We start from the raw sequence: 15,371 nt of genomic DNA on the forward strand, positions 1-15,371 counted from the left end.
GGTCTATTCATTTAAAAAATGCTAGTTACGAAGGGAAAAAAGACCCCTCACAGACACAAGCAACAGTACGGTGATGACCAGAGGGGAAGGGGGTGGAGGGGGTAGCAGAGGGCAAAGTGGGGATAAGTGGTGATGGAAGCAGACTGGATTCGGGTGGTGGACACACAATACAATATACAGGTGGTTTATTACAGGATTGTATGCCTGAAACCTATGTAATTTTATTGACCAATGTCACCCCAATAAATTCAGTTTTACAAAATGCTGGTTACAACCCGATAAACTGATGCATGACAAACTAATGGTTGGGATACACAACCCAGTCATGGGGGCCCCAACGTGGAGCGGAGCTGGGGCACAGGTCACGGAACACATCCCTGAGGGAATGACAGTAAAGCTGAGACATGGGAGGCTAAGGACAGCTAGCCAAAAAAGGCCAGAAAAGAATGTTCTAGGCAGAGGGAACAGCATATACAGACTCCTCACTTTACAGAAGAGGAAACTGGGGATCAAGGAGAGATTTGATTTGTTCAAGGTCATATAACCCCAAGCCCAAGTCTCCAAACTCCAAGTTCAAGGTTCTTTAAAGTACTGCAGCCTATCAGATGTAGTCTTCCTCTTCACTTTAGTAATTATAGGTCAGGAACTAATTGTTCTCTCCCAGCTGACTAGGAGAAGAGAAAAGAACAAAGGCAAGAGGCTGTGTTTACGAAGAACCCATTTAATTCTCCATGCCAAACAATCACCTTAGTGCCTACCCCATCTGGCTTGAGGCCTGCACTGCCAGCCTTTCGGTCCTTCCTGGTGGGGCCTGCCAGGGAGCCATGCTCCTGCTTAGTCCGGGCTTTAATGAAAGGCCACTTGCAAAATACCCCAGCAAGGCTGAGACTCAGCCGAAGGGCCTGGAAAGAGTGCTGAGTATGGCCCCGGCTTTTCCGTCTCCCCACGTTGATGCTGCCCCTGACTTTCCACATGTTTCCACCTCACTCAGTCCCCTGCTCTCTGGGAGACTGCTGTGCACGGTTAGCCATGTAAATGAATGCTCGACCTGTGCAGCACGAAGGTAACATGAACCCTGCAAGTGAAGTACAGGCCACAACCAAGGGCGTCGGTCAGGGTTAGGGTCTAAGTGGATGGTCTAGGAGGACGTGAGAAACAGACGGGTCACAGGAGGCACAGGCCTCAGGCCAAGTCTCAAAGCAGGCCAGAGAGAAACTGGGCTGTGGTGTGCAGTTGCTGGGTCTGTGCACTGAAGGAAGCAGCCCAGGAGGGGGTGAGTGAGGCTGGAATTGGACCGGCACTCACAACACCGCGCTCCCGGCAGGGGGCTTCACCTGCTGCCTGGAGGAAGAGGCTTCCCTCCCAGAGGCCGCAGAGGACTGGCTCAGTGGGGCAGCTGGTCAGAGTTGGAAACAGCCGGACCCTCACACGGCACATTGAAGACATGACTGCCAGGATGAGGGAAGGTCTGCCTCTCCAGGTTTTAAACCTTCCTTGTGAGGGAGGGGCAGAGAGAGAGGGCTGGTGGTTAGGTGCTGCCCCGTATGACAAGCTTCGACCACAGGAGCTACTGGCTGACAAGTAGAGGCACGGCCCGGTTCTAACCCCTTCTCCAGCCAGACACTGCTGCGATCCCCTCCACCTTCACCTCTCCTTCATCAAGCTCCCGGCAATCCAGCCACACCCTGGAGGCACAGCCTTACTCCTGAGATTTTAATTAGTAGTTTAAAAAATGTTACTGGTAATACATGCCCACGTAAAAAATATCCAAACATTACACAAAGGTAAATAATTAAAAGTAAGAATGGCCTCTCCCAAGTTTTTAAATTAGAATCTTTCTCTGTCAATAACCTCCTTACTGAGCATCTCTTCTCACTGGAGCCTGTAATTACTCTGCCCCCTCAGTCCGCTGGCAACCAGCGCCTGTCTTAGATCTGTAGCGCTCCCCTCCACCTCTGACCTCGGGGCCGGCCCTTCAGTGCTGTGTTAAATTCTGCCTCCTCGGGAACCTTGCCCCCGACATGCCAAGCAACCCCCCGCATCCTGATGCTCTGTCACTCGCTGCTGCTTCTCCGGGCGAAAGGACTTCAGAGACTTAGCCCATTATGAATTCATGAGTCCAACCCAGCCCTTACCCTGCGCAACAAGACTTTTATTCATCCCGCATACGCCCAGGCTCATTTCTCACAGTGGTTCATTCAGGCCTTCAAGCCGTGACTCACCCCTTGCCTCAGCAAGTGGAAAAAGGTCTTTGCTTAGCAGGAACTCCAGTCATCCCCACTGGACTTCACCCTGCAAATCCAGCGTAGAAAGAGCCACTCCCACTCCTACCAGTCTCAGAGGAAGGGGCCCTGGCCCTTCCCTTCAAAGTTACCTCCTCCCTGGGGTCCTCAAGGTCACTCCTCTGTGCTCCCTTTCTCTCTTGCACCTGGATTACTTCCCTCAACTCTTTTTCCTTATTATCAGAAATCATTCCAAGTCAATACCAAACTCCTATTCTAATTGTAATGTGGCTGGATCACAAGGGAGAACAACGTATAATAAGCCTATTTAAAACAACAACAACATGGAAGCAACCTAAGTGTTCATCGATGGGTGAAAGGATGAAGATGTGCCCTGGCTGGTGCGGCTCAGCAGATCGAGCACTGGCCTGCGAACCAACAGGTCGCTGGTTTGATTCCCGATCGAAGTGTTTCTCTCTATCTCCCTCCCTCCCTGTCTCTCTAAAAATAAATAAATAATAATAAAGTTACATTGTAAAAGTGACTCAACACCCCCACCTGGCTTATAAATAATTCTGTTCCTGGTGATCTTATAAAAGAAAATGTGTGTGTGTATGTACACATACACACACACACACGCACGCACATATATATACATATAGAACCCTTCCATAAAAAGAAGGAAATCTTCACGTGTGTGACACACGACAGACCTTGAGGGCTTTATGCCAAGTGTAACAGGTCAGACGGAGAAAGAAGTGCCATATGGTCTCGCTTACACGTGAAACTAAGTCACAGATACAGAGAAAAGGACGGTGGTTGCCAGCGGTGGGGGGGAGGCAGAACGGGCGATGGTAGTCACAGGCGCAGACCCCAGTTACAGAAGAACTAAGTCTCGGGGATGGGCTGTACAGCATGGTGACCACAGTTAGCAATTCTGTGTTACAGATTTGACAGTTGCTAAGAGAACACATCTCAAAAGTTCTCATCACAAGAAAAAGAAATTGGCAACTGTGTGGGTGATGGGTGCTAACTACATTTATGGTGGGGATCACTCACAGAATATACAAATATTGAAGCAGCGTGCTGTACACCTGGAACCAACAAATGTTACAGTCTACTACATCTCAATAAAAAAACAACAGCAACACTGAGTGTACCCTTTGCCTCTGTAATTCCACGTTGTGGGATGTGTCCTGAAGAAATAACCCACAAAAGAAAAGCAACTCGTACTGCGATGTGCAGAGCAGAGATACTTACACTTGCAAAATGTTGGAAATACCCCAACTGCCCGATACCAGATTGGTGGTTAAGCGTACTTTGGTATCAGTATGGTGGGAAGCCACAGAAGGAATGGGATATTTGGAGTGACAAGTATGAATTATGTTGATACAGAGAAATCTGCAGATAAGCACATTTTATACACAAGATATTGATATATATAAACAGAATACATGCTTATCACAGTCTTATATGTTTTCTGAAAACAAACAGAACTGTTTATAACAGTAAAAAATTTGATCCTGCCCTGACTGCTGTGGCTCGGCTGGTTGGGCATCACTCCACAAAGCAAAAGGTCGCCGGTTCGATTCCAGGTCGGGGCACAGGTCTGGGTTGTGGGTTTGGTCTCTAGGTCGGGGAGTGTGCGAGAGGCAACCAGGCAATGTTTCTCTCCTTCCCCTTCTCCCTGCCCCTCTCTCTACAGAAATAAATAGACAGATGAGTAAATAAATAAGAAATTTGACCCTACTGCTCCAGTTACTATTTTTCCTCCCTTCCCTGCTGCGGTTGTCTGGTGGCCACCCATCGCCTCTGTTTTCTCTCTACCCAATGTCCCCCTGAACCCCATGCAACCTGGCTTCTACCCCCAGTGTGCACACTGGGCTGACGGTGGTGGCAGTCACCATGAGGTTCTTCTGCAGAAATCCTTCAGGCCAGTTAAACTGGTAGCACTGAAGCCCTCAGTATCTGCTTCTCTTCCCTCGCGACTCAGGTCCCCACATCTCTTCACTTTTTTCCTAATTATGGACAGTTCTCAAGTGAACTATTTGGGGCTCTGGTCTTTGTGTTCTGTACCCCAGACCTCTGGAGAGAGCCCTTGTCAGGGAAGCCACCCCTCCCGTGCTGCTGACTCCCACACTGACAGCTCCACCCCAGCCTCACCCTCAGCTTGCGGTTCTGTGGGATCCAGTCGCATATGTCCCCCACTGCCTCCTCTGGCTCGCCATGTCTAAAACTAAACTCATCTCTGACCGTGTCTTCAACTTCCTTGCTTCTGCTGAGTGTCACCAGTGCTGTCCCACACTCAAAACCGGCTCATGCCCTCGGTTTGATGAGGGTGACCTCCTCGCCGTCCTCACCCCATGCGCTCCCACTCTTCCTCTGTGGAGGCTGTGCCCTGCGCCATGGAAAGCTCTCCCTGGTGTCCCGTCTGCTCATTTTCAGGGCAAGCTCAGGTTCTGCTTCCTTTGCAATGTCTGTTCTGATTACCCCAGTTCACGACGATTATTTTCTGCTCAGAATCCTTTCTGGATTAGACTGTATAGCACCAACGACACACAATGCACTGTTCTTTTCGTTTCTTTGACCTGAATTCTTACACATTCACCAGCGCCCTGGCGGGTGGGATCCTGCATCACCCTGCACCCTCAGCTCCAGGGTGTCTCCCTCTCTGAAGCCTTCCTGGTGCTCACAGGCTCAGGACCACTCTTCCTCCTGGGTTACCACGGCACCCCTCCCCCTCGCTGCTGGAGTTCCCATCCCCTCGTGTGGGAGTGACTTATATCACTCTGTGTCCAGCTCACGCACCAGAGTGTCAGCTGGGTGTCTTTCAGGCAGAGACTATGTCTCGTAGGATGAGCACCACAGACGTATTCATGACGTCTGATGTCGCACACACGAACCATTCCACCCATCCGTCTTATCTTCCAAACCAGACGGCCATCTCCGAGCACACGGGGGTTGAATTTCATTTCTTTCACATCCCATCGTGATTAGGAAAACAAAACAGAAAGAACTCGGAGAGTACCTACTTAGGGTATACTTAGAATAGGCCTTGCGAAGACAATATGCAAATTTGTATGAATAACCTATAAACCTGGAAACTATACTTTCTGGGGAATATAAGTCTTATCAAGCCTCAAAGCATTGCACCTTGCTATTCTGGGGCCAGCATAACACCTCTCCATTCTTAGCAGTGGTCCTGCCACTTAAAGGTGTTAATAGGATGCCAAGCCTGGGAGCTCTCTGCTGTGAACAGAACCCATCTAAAATCAGAACAAATCAGAGACTAAATCAGAGTCCCTGATAAGTGGCTAGAATCTGCAGGGAAGAGGGCAGGGGGTGGTGGCTCTCTGCCAAGTGTCTGGTGCAGCAGAAAAGTCTGGCTACACAGTACATATTACACCACCGGAGATAAGCCCTCAGCAAAACACTCCTCCTATGGGAAAGGATATTTAATTTCACCCAGTGGCCCAAGGCCTGCCCCTCTCACATGCGACACACGTTAGTCCAGCCACGATCTTGCTGACTCAGAGCAGCTAAGACTTCACATTTAAATCACAAGGTGACCAGGATAACGACACCGGCAGGAGGAGAGGAATGCTGCTCCGACAGTCACTCTCTCTCAGCAGTGGAGCGTCTCCAGCAGCCATACCTAAAGACTTACTCATGAATAATCCCAGGCGGCAGGGGAGGCCTCCACCCCACTCCACACAGGTGTTGGGTGGCAGTTGGAACCATTGGCAAGAAGAGGCAGATCCTGCTTTAGCAAACACCCACCACAGCGCCATAGAGCCCTCAACCCCAAGGCCCAGATCCCCAGCGCTCAGAGTTGGGCCAACTCCACCACTGGTAGGAGGCAGGGACCGGCACTGGGCTGGGCCATCGAGGCAGTACTCAACGTCTGTGTGGATGGGAGAGATGAGGCGAGAGGACAGCCCTCCCTTCACAATCGGCAGCTCTGGGGACCTGCTGTAGCAAAGAAGGAGGTGCCCCGCCTGATGGGAGGGCTTCTACCCATCAGGTGGCCACTGGTGGGCACTCAGCCTTCTCTGTCCCTGAAAGAAATGGGGTCTCTGAGCTGATGGCTGGTCAGAACACACCCAAGGACAAAGGGAGGGAGGTGGCTGGAGCAGGCCTGGGCACGGTCTTTCCAAATAGATAGCTCAGAGAGGTACACAGCCACCAGATGCCAAGGTCAAGATCAGCCCCCGAGACACTGGGGAACCAGGGATGCAGGGGATCTGAAGAAATGGGGGAGGAAAGCCTACTCAAAACAGCCCTGTGGTATATGGGGCTTTACTAAAACCTGAAAAATTCTGATGAATTGAAATAGTAAAAGTTAAGAGACGAAGTAAACTATTTTAAGACACTTTCTGTTCATAGATCTTTTTAAATCTCATTTGAGTCAAGACAGATGACTTTAGATAGATGGACTTGGGGTTTCTAGGCTCTTTTTAAGTCACAGGTCCACACAACAGTACTTCAGGCACACTCTCTCTCCAAAAGGAAATGAAATAGTTATGTAGAGAAACACCTTTGAGCCCCCGTTGAGTGGATTGAGCACTGGCCTGTAAACCAAAGAGTCGCCGGTTCAATTCCCAACAGGGCACAGGCCTGGGTTGCGGGCCAGGTCCCCAGTTAGGGGCGTGTGAGAGGCAACTGATGGATGTTTCTCTCACACATCAATGTTTCTCTCCCTCTCTTTCTCCCTCCCTTCCCCTCTCTATAAATAAATACATACATACATACATACATACAATGGTATCATTCTCAACATACTATTTTACATCCTACTTTTTCATTGATTATATCAAAAGTTTCTGATATCAACAAATATTCTTCTAGAGGCTTTTTAATGCTTGTGCAATATTTTATCTAGGTGGACCTAACCAATCCCTAATTGTTGACCCTTTTGGTTGTTTTAAGTGTCTGATATTATTAATAATGTTGCATTAGTAAAAATCCTTATGCAAGTATTTTTATACACACGTCTGGTTTTCTAAATATTCCTGGAATGACAATTTCTGTTCTAAGGATATGTGTCTTTTCAAAGCTTTTGGTGTATATTGTCAAAATTGCTGAGCAGATTCGTAAGCCACAATTCTTGCTTGGTTATTTTAAAATATCACACAGTGGTATGTATTTCCTATATATAGAAACCAGTTTCAAGAAAAACATAATCTTAAAAGGAGTCAACACACTTCAGATAGGCCAAGTCTTTATTTACTTCAGGCAAATGAAATGTCTCAAAACACTCATATCACGCTAAAAAGTCTAGCAAAGTTGGTAGGGCAAGATGCTTGTTAGAACAGTATCCAGGGCTTAGGCCAGTATTGGCCAGTCAACTCTACAGAGAGAAAAACCATCGTGGCGAAAGGGTACCTCACCAACCTTAGCCAACTGCCACGCGAATTTGTTCTCTTGGCCAAAGGGAAATTGGGTGACGGAATGTGGGTTACTCAGCAGAACCCATCCTAATTCCTGGGTAAGCGAGCACATGTCCAAATGACAGGTGTGTCATCTCTCTATAATAAACAGGACATCTGGCTAGGGAACACAAATAACCAATACATGAGATGATTAGGAGCCCAATAATGTTTAATAAAGTTGTCACAGTTTACCAGTAATTCTTAAGAGAAGCACTTAAGAAATCTCTGTGAAAGGCACGCTCTATCAGCCAAGTTCTATCTAAAACGCAGCCGCCGTAACAGTGTGTCAGCACTTACAGTGTGTCAGCACTTCAGCTGGGGGTCCTTCAAGCTTCAGCCCTCTTGACGTTAAGAGGCGTGGATTTTTCATAAAGACCGTATGCTCATGTGGCCTGATGCTATTTTCATAAATAGGTGAAAATGAAATTAGCTTATCAGAAGAGTAATGATTATTTCAACTGGTCAAGAGAAGGAGGAGACTATTCTCAAGAAGGAAACGAGAAGACTAGGGAGAGGTGTGGAGGTAGGAGGTCAGTTCTGAAGTGTGCTGGGGAGTGGCCACGCTGGAGGGTCCTGCTGTCCCCCGAGAGCCTGGTGTGATGAAAACTGGCTTGGCCGCCCAGAGAAGGCAGTCTGACCCTACCTGCCCCATGCTCTGCAGGCTCCAAGTACAGGCAACTGCTTCTTTTGTACAAAAACGTATTTACTGAAAAACAGCCACTGCCAATTCAATCGGTCTTCATTAAAATGCAAAAGCATACATGATTCTTGTAAAAATTCACATATAAAAGCAGACAGAAAGTGAAAGTTCCCCTTTGCGTCTCTTTTCCCCTCTTCCACAACCAAATCCCACTTCTCAGAGGTAAACACTACTGTGTTTGCTTTTTTCTGTTTTCTTCCAGCCTTTGGATGCTATTCCTGGATATTTTCTTCCCTCATGAAATTTACAGGAATTTAAACTCATTTGTGTTCTCCCATCTGAATGGCCCTGGCTCATTAATTACTTGGTAGTCTGCCTTGAGCCCATCTGGAATCGCTGCCATCCAAAATGACCTCCCTTTCCCTCTGCTCACTAGCGAGTAGGTTTCCCTCCGAAGATGGATGACTCCCTCCCCTGGCCCTCCAGGTCTCCTGGATGCAGAAGCCGATCTGAACAAAGTCACAGATTAAAGCTACACTTCCAACAGTGGAGGAAGCAAATGCAGGCCATGTGAGCTTTACTCACAAGCAAGAGCTCAGGGGCTTTTAACACTTCAAGTTATGATCACTCCCCAGACTGGCCTCCCCAATTGGGGGACCACCCGCCCCCACCAGGCGCACAAACACACCAAGTGTGTGCCCTTCTCGTCCACGGCTCCAGCTCTGCCAGGCTTTCAGACAACCAGGTCAGCTGAATACATGGAGACAAAGGGGCATTTCATATACTCTTATTTTGGCAGTTGAAATAACACTGCAAGTGCCAGATCTTCACAGGACAAATCTCTCTGTGCATGTCAAACACACCGAGAGGGCTGCTGGGAGAGGGGGCTGCTGAATCGAGGGTCCAAGATGGATTTAGGTCACAATAAATTTTTGAAAGCATTCTTTTTTACTTTATACTTTAGTAATAGAAAATAATAATTGCCACTTCTTAGGAAGTAGGTACTCTATATACTTTCTTTCATTTAATCCTCACAACCACCACGTAAAACAGTTATTTCCAGGCCTGCAGGTGAGGAAATCAGCACTCAGAGGATCCACCACTCGCCAGAGGCCACACAGCCAGGAAGTGAAGGACTGGGTGGGATCAGAGGTTCCTGTGGCTTCCGGGAACTAAAGAAGCTTACATTCTGGGAGCTGGAAGAGAATCCAGCTTCCTCCTCCTCTCTGCCTTGCTTTTTGGAATGCAGCAGCCTCACAGATAGGAAGTTAGGAAGACTTCAAACAGCCACCTTCACATTTGCTTTATGTTAGATGATGTGGGTTCAAAAAAGAACAACCTTCCTGAATTCGAAAAGCGTAAGGCAAAATGATTATTTTCAAGGTGGCAGGAATAAATATTTAATTAGACAATGCGGCACTGAATTTTGCCTGGCTTTGTCACATCTCAGACAATAAAACAAGCCCTTGTCTACAGGGCTAATTACAGATGACTAAATTATTTTTAATAAAACCCTCTGGAATATTAAACATGAGGGATGAAGCAACGTGGTATTGCAGAATAGCCCTAGTCTGGCAATCTGGGTTCTACCCCTGACTCAGCCACTAATAAGCACCAATGTTTATTTGCATGGTCTACACAGTTTACAGTGTTTTCACATACTTGCTCCATTAGCTGGGTGACCTTGGGCAAGTCACTCAACTTTTGGTGTCTCGTGGCAAAATCTGGATATGAGGACATTGAACGACACCATTGGAAGTCCCCTCCACTTTTAACAACCTAAGGGAGTAGCACATGTGTCTTCAGATCTTTACAAATGTGTCTGTAGCCAGATCAGGGCAGGCGCATTCTGGTTTATAAAAATTCTATTTTCTGTTCAGCTTGTGAAAGATGTTGCTTGGCTAAATCCAAGTATAACTCACGAGACATTGCTCCCAGGTAGTTCTCTTGGCTTCAGGAGGGTACCATTAAGGCCCTGGGCTGGGTCCCCACACAGGAACTTTCCACTGTTCAGTAGCCAACTGCCACGCCTAGCACCAGCCAACCATCGCAGAGACGTGGCTTGGCGGAAGGACTTGCAGAAATCTGTCCTCGCAATGCGTGCATCTCAGGATGCTAAGTAAGTAATGGCATCGTCACACACCCAGGAATGTTATAAATATCATTCTTTTTCAGTCCTAAGACACACCAATCCCTCTTTCAAGTCTTGCCACTCACTGGCTGTTTTCACGTTCCAGAAATTAGGATGCACCTTAGAACAACAATATATATTTTGATCTGATAGTGTTCAATTATTTTACCTGAAAGGTGTTGGTAAATTGCTGGTGTGTCTTAGAGTCAAGGAAATATAGTCCTAAAAAACCACAACATAGATTACACAGATTTAGTTCTAACTTAGTTCAAATAATGTCCCTCTCCCCGATCTTAACAATCACGTCCAGTAACAACTGAATAGGTTATGTGTAAGAAATAGGTATTAGTCCTGTTTCCCAGTAGTAGCAGTTTAAAAGGCATTCCATCATTATCTCATAAAACACTGGTATGGATTTCAAAGGCAAATTAGCTCATATAAAAACCCATGTGATGCTCTGAAAATTTACTATCCCACAGCAAATTGGAAAGGGAACATTTCACTCACACCCTCTTGATCTATCTGGCCTTGACACATTTTCTTGCTTCTTAATTCACAACCCTCCACCCCAGTAATATTGCTGATTCCCAAAATACCCTTGACCCAGGAGGAGCAGCTCTCGGGCACAGCTGTCCGCTCCTGCCCTGCCCGGGTATTTCCGTGAGCTATGTGACATAGAGAGGACCACACCGAAGGAATGTAACTCTCAGGCCCCACAGTTCCCATCGCCCCACGGGCAGGTGCATCCCGCCAAACCCCAGACTGGCATTCGAAACAGAAGAAACTGCGCCGCTACATGGGGGCTGTAGTTTTCCTGAACTCCATCTCTATGTTTAAAACTAGGGCGACAGCCGTCTTTGCTACTGTAAACTAATCTGATGGGCATGGGGGTGGGGAGTGGCTCTGAGAAGGCTGCCAATAGGCCATGATTGAGCAAACTCAAGGAGCAAAATCGTTATTTCTCACTGTTCGCAATCCCACAAAGTCCACATTAGAGGTTCCTTCGGCATGAATTTTAGGAGTAAACCATCCACTTCTTTTGCAGCCTGCAGCGAAAAACCACAAAGTCTCATGTAGAGTTTAACTGATTGATATTCACACATATTTTCTAACAGTACACTGAAATCTGGAAGTCAGAAAAAAACCCAAAGGAACTTGGCAATGAGGTGCACACACAGCAGTTAGGAGCTCTCGAGTTGAGGCACGTTTTTTAAGAGACAGCTTCCGGCTGTGGACAACTCTAACTTCAGCTCAATTTCTGCTGGAAAAACAGTTTGGGATCTTCCTCTAACCCGAGATCAGAGAATGCAAGACGGGCAGGTGGATGGGGAGCAAACATAACCCAAGGGAATCATCCAAATATGCTAGAACCCCTATCAGGTGTCAGCCCCCACAAAGACTCACAGCTGCAGGAGGCCAGGGGTACAGGCCTCCGAGAAACCTCGGTTCCTCTCCAATTGGCACATGCTTTGTTAAAACTCACTATTACCCAGTGGGTTACCCCATGGAATTCACAGGCATCAGAGGTCAAGTCCTGCCACAACCCCTCAACATACAAACTGTAGGCACTTGCTACGGATGATATCAGGCCTGTTTCCAAACCTCACAATATACACCAGGGTGATTCTACAGGGGGGAAAAAAGGCATTTCAAAGAGTACTGCGAGGTGTTTATTCACAACACACCGGAAGCTCAGGAACTTCAGCTCCCACACGCAATCTTTCCCCCTCCCTCCACTCCCTCTCCACGGCACCCGCCAAGGCAATACTCAAGCCCACTAGCAGGCCACCGTGACTAGCAGGCGTTCACCGAACAGATCACAGCGGGGCTGAATCCTTCTCGGCAAAATCTATTCCGAAAGCCCCACAAGCTCTCAGCAGCCAGTGAGAACTGTCCGGACCTGCTTCCCACCCCAGCCAGGGCAGGAGCGTGTGAGTAAGAAACCTGAGGCCCCGCGGTTTGGGAAGGCCGACTGTCCCCCTCCCCCAAGTCTCCCCTCGCCCTCTCCCTTGTCACTCTTTTTCTGGCATAGCACTGGGGAAAACCAGAGAGGCCGGAGATGTCAGGCGCGCGAGGAGTAAGGAGAAGGAACAAGGGCGGACGGGAGGCAGTTGGGGGGACAAACCAGTCTGGGGCCGAGGTGCGGTAGCGCCGCATCTCGTGGAGAAGGACCCCCGAGGTGGGTCTGGAGGGAAGGGAGGGGAGGGGGAGTGGCTCGCTAAGGCCTGACGGCGGCCGCAACAAGCCCGGGAGAGCGGGATGCAGGGACGGAGGCGAGCGGGAGGGAGAGGAGATTGGGGGGCGGGGGCGCGGGTGGAGAGGCGAGGGGGCAGCCCGGTTCCCCTCCCCCAGCCCGGGCCCGGGCCTCCCGCTGACTCAGCCCCACGGCGTCCGTCGCCTCGGCCCGGACTCACAGTGCGCGAGGCGGCTCCGGCGGAGGCGGCGGGGTAGGGGACAGGCGGCGGGGGCGCTGCGGCTGAGGCTGCGGCTCCGGCCGGCGGCTCCGGGGCGGAGGGTCCTAGCAGAGGCCGCCGCGGTCTCCGGCTTCAACGCACAGAGACTGCGGGGGACGAGAGCACTGCGCAGGCGCGATGCGGCCACCGCTGTCAGTCCGAGCGGGGCGGGGCCAGGGCACCCGCCGTCTCCACGGCAACCAGGCGGCCAGGGAAGGACAGCCCCTACCTCCACCTTGTCTTAGCAACGGCGGCGGGAGGTGGGGGGGCTCCGAGAACAGTCTTTCTAGATTGCCATAGCAACAAGGAGAAGAACCAGCTTCATAAATTTACCGCGGTACCGAGGGAACGCTCTTACCTTGTCACCATAGCAACTGGGAACAGCCCCTTCCCTTTTCCTTAGCAACTGGGCAACAGGGTAACAATTCCTCCACCCAGCCTAACTAATCACAGAAGAAACAACCCTTTACACCTGATTCCATAGTAGCCAGATGACGGATTCCTATCTGTCTCACAGCTAGTGCAAAGGAAAAAGTGGAGAATATTTCTTCTCTTTCAACCACACGAGAGCTAAGGCTAGGTATTATCTCCACTTTTGGTTTATGGCTTTGCATCACAGCCTGTTACGCTAATCCCCAAATTCGATTTTCCTCTACTTGTATTAAATATCCCTTATTTCCTACCAGAAAGCCTATACTTTTACTCCTAAATCGAGCTAAGAAACAACCTTACTGTTTCTCTCCCAATGCATTTGTAAACCTTGTTTTCTCATCTCGCCCACTAGCTGCTTCGGATTCTACCTCCTGGTAACCAGCTCCCTGCTTAATATGTTCATTGGTGTGCCCGAATTCCCTATTCCGAGTCTGCTTTTATGGCTCTCCCCAGCTCTTCTAGATCCCTCCTCTTCCTGTCCATGCCCACCGTTATTGTCCTTCAGTGTCCTGCCCGGGGTGCCACTCTGCTCACTCCCTTTCCGGTTCTTTGTGGAGATGACTTCTGGCTCTCCCTCCTTCAGCCCCGACTTCCATGGATATAAAGAAGTCACCTCTGTACTCACGTTCTATAGTATTGTCTTTGGTTTCCATGTCTGTCCCCAGTCAGCCTATGTGCCCCTTGCGGACAGGAATTCTGTGGTCAGCATCTGGGGCACAGAATAGAACACACTGTGGAATTCTGATAAATGTTTATGTAACTGAATCATGTGAAGACAAAGATTTTCTTCAAAGATTCTTCAAACACTTTCTTTGGCCCCAGAGAAATGGGTGAAGGGGGTCAAAAGGTAAAAAGAAAAAAAAAGATTTTCATTCTTCCTCACTTTCTCTGACCTAACTGCCCTCGAGTCTCAATTAACATTTTTCTTATAATTACACATACTTAATCTTTAAGCATTACTGCTACTATTGTAACTCTCTCACTTCTTGGCTCTCCATCTTAATGCCCAAACTCTAGCCATCTATTAATTGAGACCCTGGCATTCTTGATTACCTGAATCCTTACCTCTAGCTAGTCTCCCTTCTGCAATATCCCAAATGTTTCCACTAAAGTAAATTTCCTCACTGGATACTGACCTCCTCCATGATTCCTGCCACCTTCTATAATGAGTAGCCTCTTCACACCTTACCATTCTATCGCTTTCTAACCCAGCTAGGATGGAGCCCTTTGCGTGAACATCACTAGATTCTGCTGGGCTTGTTGAAATGCTGGAGATGCTGCATTCTCTTGGAATGACTCAGAACTAAGAATTCACAGGCCAGCATTCTTCCCCATACCTCCCTGTCTAGCTCTCAGAGGTTCCACCCCAGGAATATTGGTGTCAGTGGGCTCTGAGTGAGCTCACTTTTTCAGGGGAGAAGGAGAAGACAGCTAATTACAAATAGAGTAAAAAAGAAAAGAGAGGGACATAGTCTACACTGACTCAAGTCCCTCTCTTCCCATCCGAGGCAACTCTCAGAAAGGAGGGTTCCTTGCAGAGGACAATTCCCAGGACAAATCAAGGGGTTAGGAGAGTGAAAACCCAGGCTACACTTTTTCTTAGCCAGAGAGCTGGAGAACTGAAGGCGTTTCTAAACGTACCTACAGGGTGTCTGGGTGCTGTAGAGACATAGGAAACTTTCAGACTCAGTGTACTTTGCTTGTCCATTCTGAGGTGCCAGCTCAGCCCCATGGTTGTAGGTATAGACTTGGGTGGTTCAGACTACGCTGAGGAATCCCAACGAGAGACTGTGATTCCGATAGCTCCACCCAGTCAGCACACATGGGACAGAAGCCCATTCCTGCACGCACTGCTTCACCTCGGTTCTCCACATGTTAACATTTTGCCACGTGCCAGTTAGCTATTGCTACAAAATAGTTCACTCCAACTTAGTGGTTTAAAACAACCACCATTTTATTATCTCCCTTTCTATGGGATGGGAATTCAGGAAGAGCTCAGCTGGTTGGTTCTGGCATCCCTTTTTATAACAGCCTCACACATCACTTCTGCCTTATCCTATT

General features: G+C 48.6%; 1 protein-coding gene across 2 annotated transcripts in view; it reads right to left on the reverse strand.

Annotated features, from left to right (window-relative positions):
- MAPRE3 (microtubule associated protein RP/EB family member 3) overlaps positions 1 to 13,006 on the reverse strand; it is a 43,720-nt gene extending 30,714 nt beyond the window's left edge. For both annotated transcript variants that reach the window (XM_053923749.2, XM_053923748.2), the window contains exon 1: positions 12,840 to 13,006. The gene's annotated coding sequence lies outside the window, so the exon portion shown is untranslated. The remainder of the gene's footprint in view (positions 1 to 12,839) is intronic.
- Positions 13,007 to 15,371: the final 2,365 nt, after the last annotated feature.

Source organism: Desmodus rotundus, chromosome 5 (genome assembly GCF_022682495.2).
Source record: "Desmodus rotundus isolate HL8 chromosome 5, HLdesRot8A.1, whole genome shotgun sequence".
Taxonomy (NCBI): domain Eukaryota; kingdom Metazoa; phylum Chordata; class Mammalia; order Chiroptera; family Phyllostomidae; genus Desmodus; species Desmodus rotundus.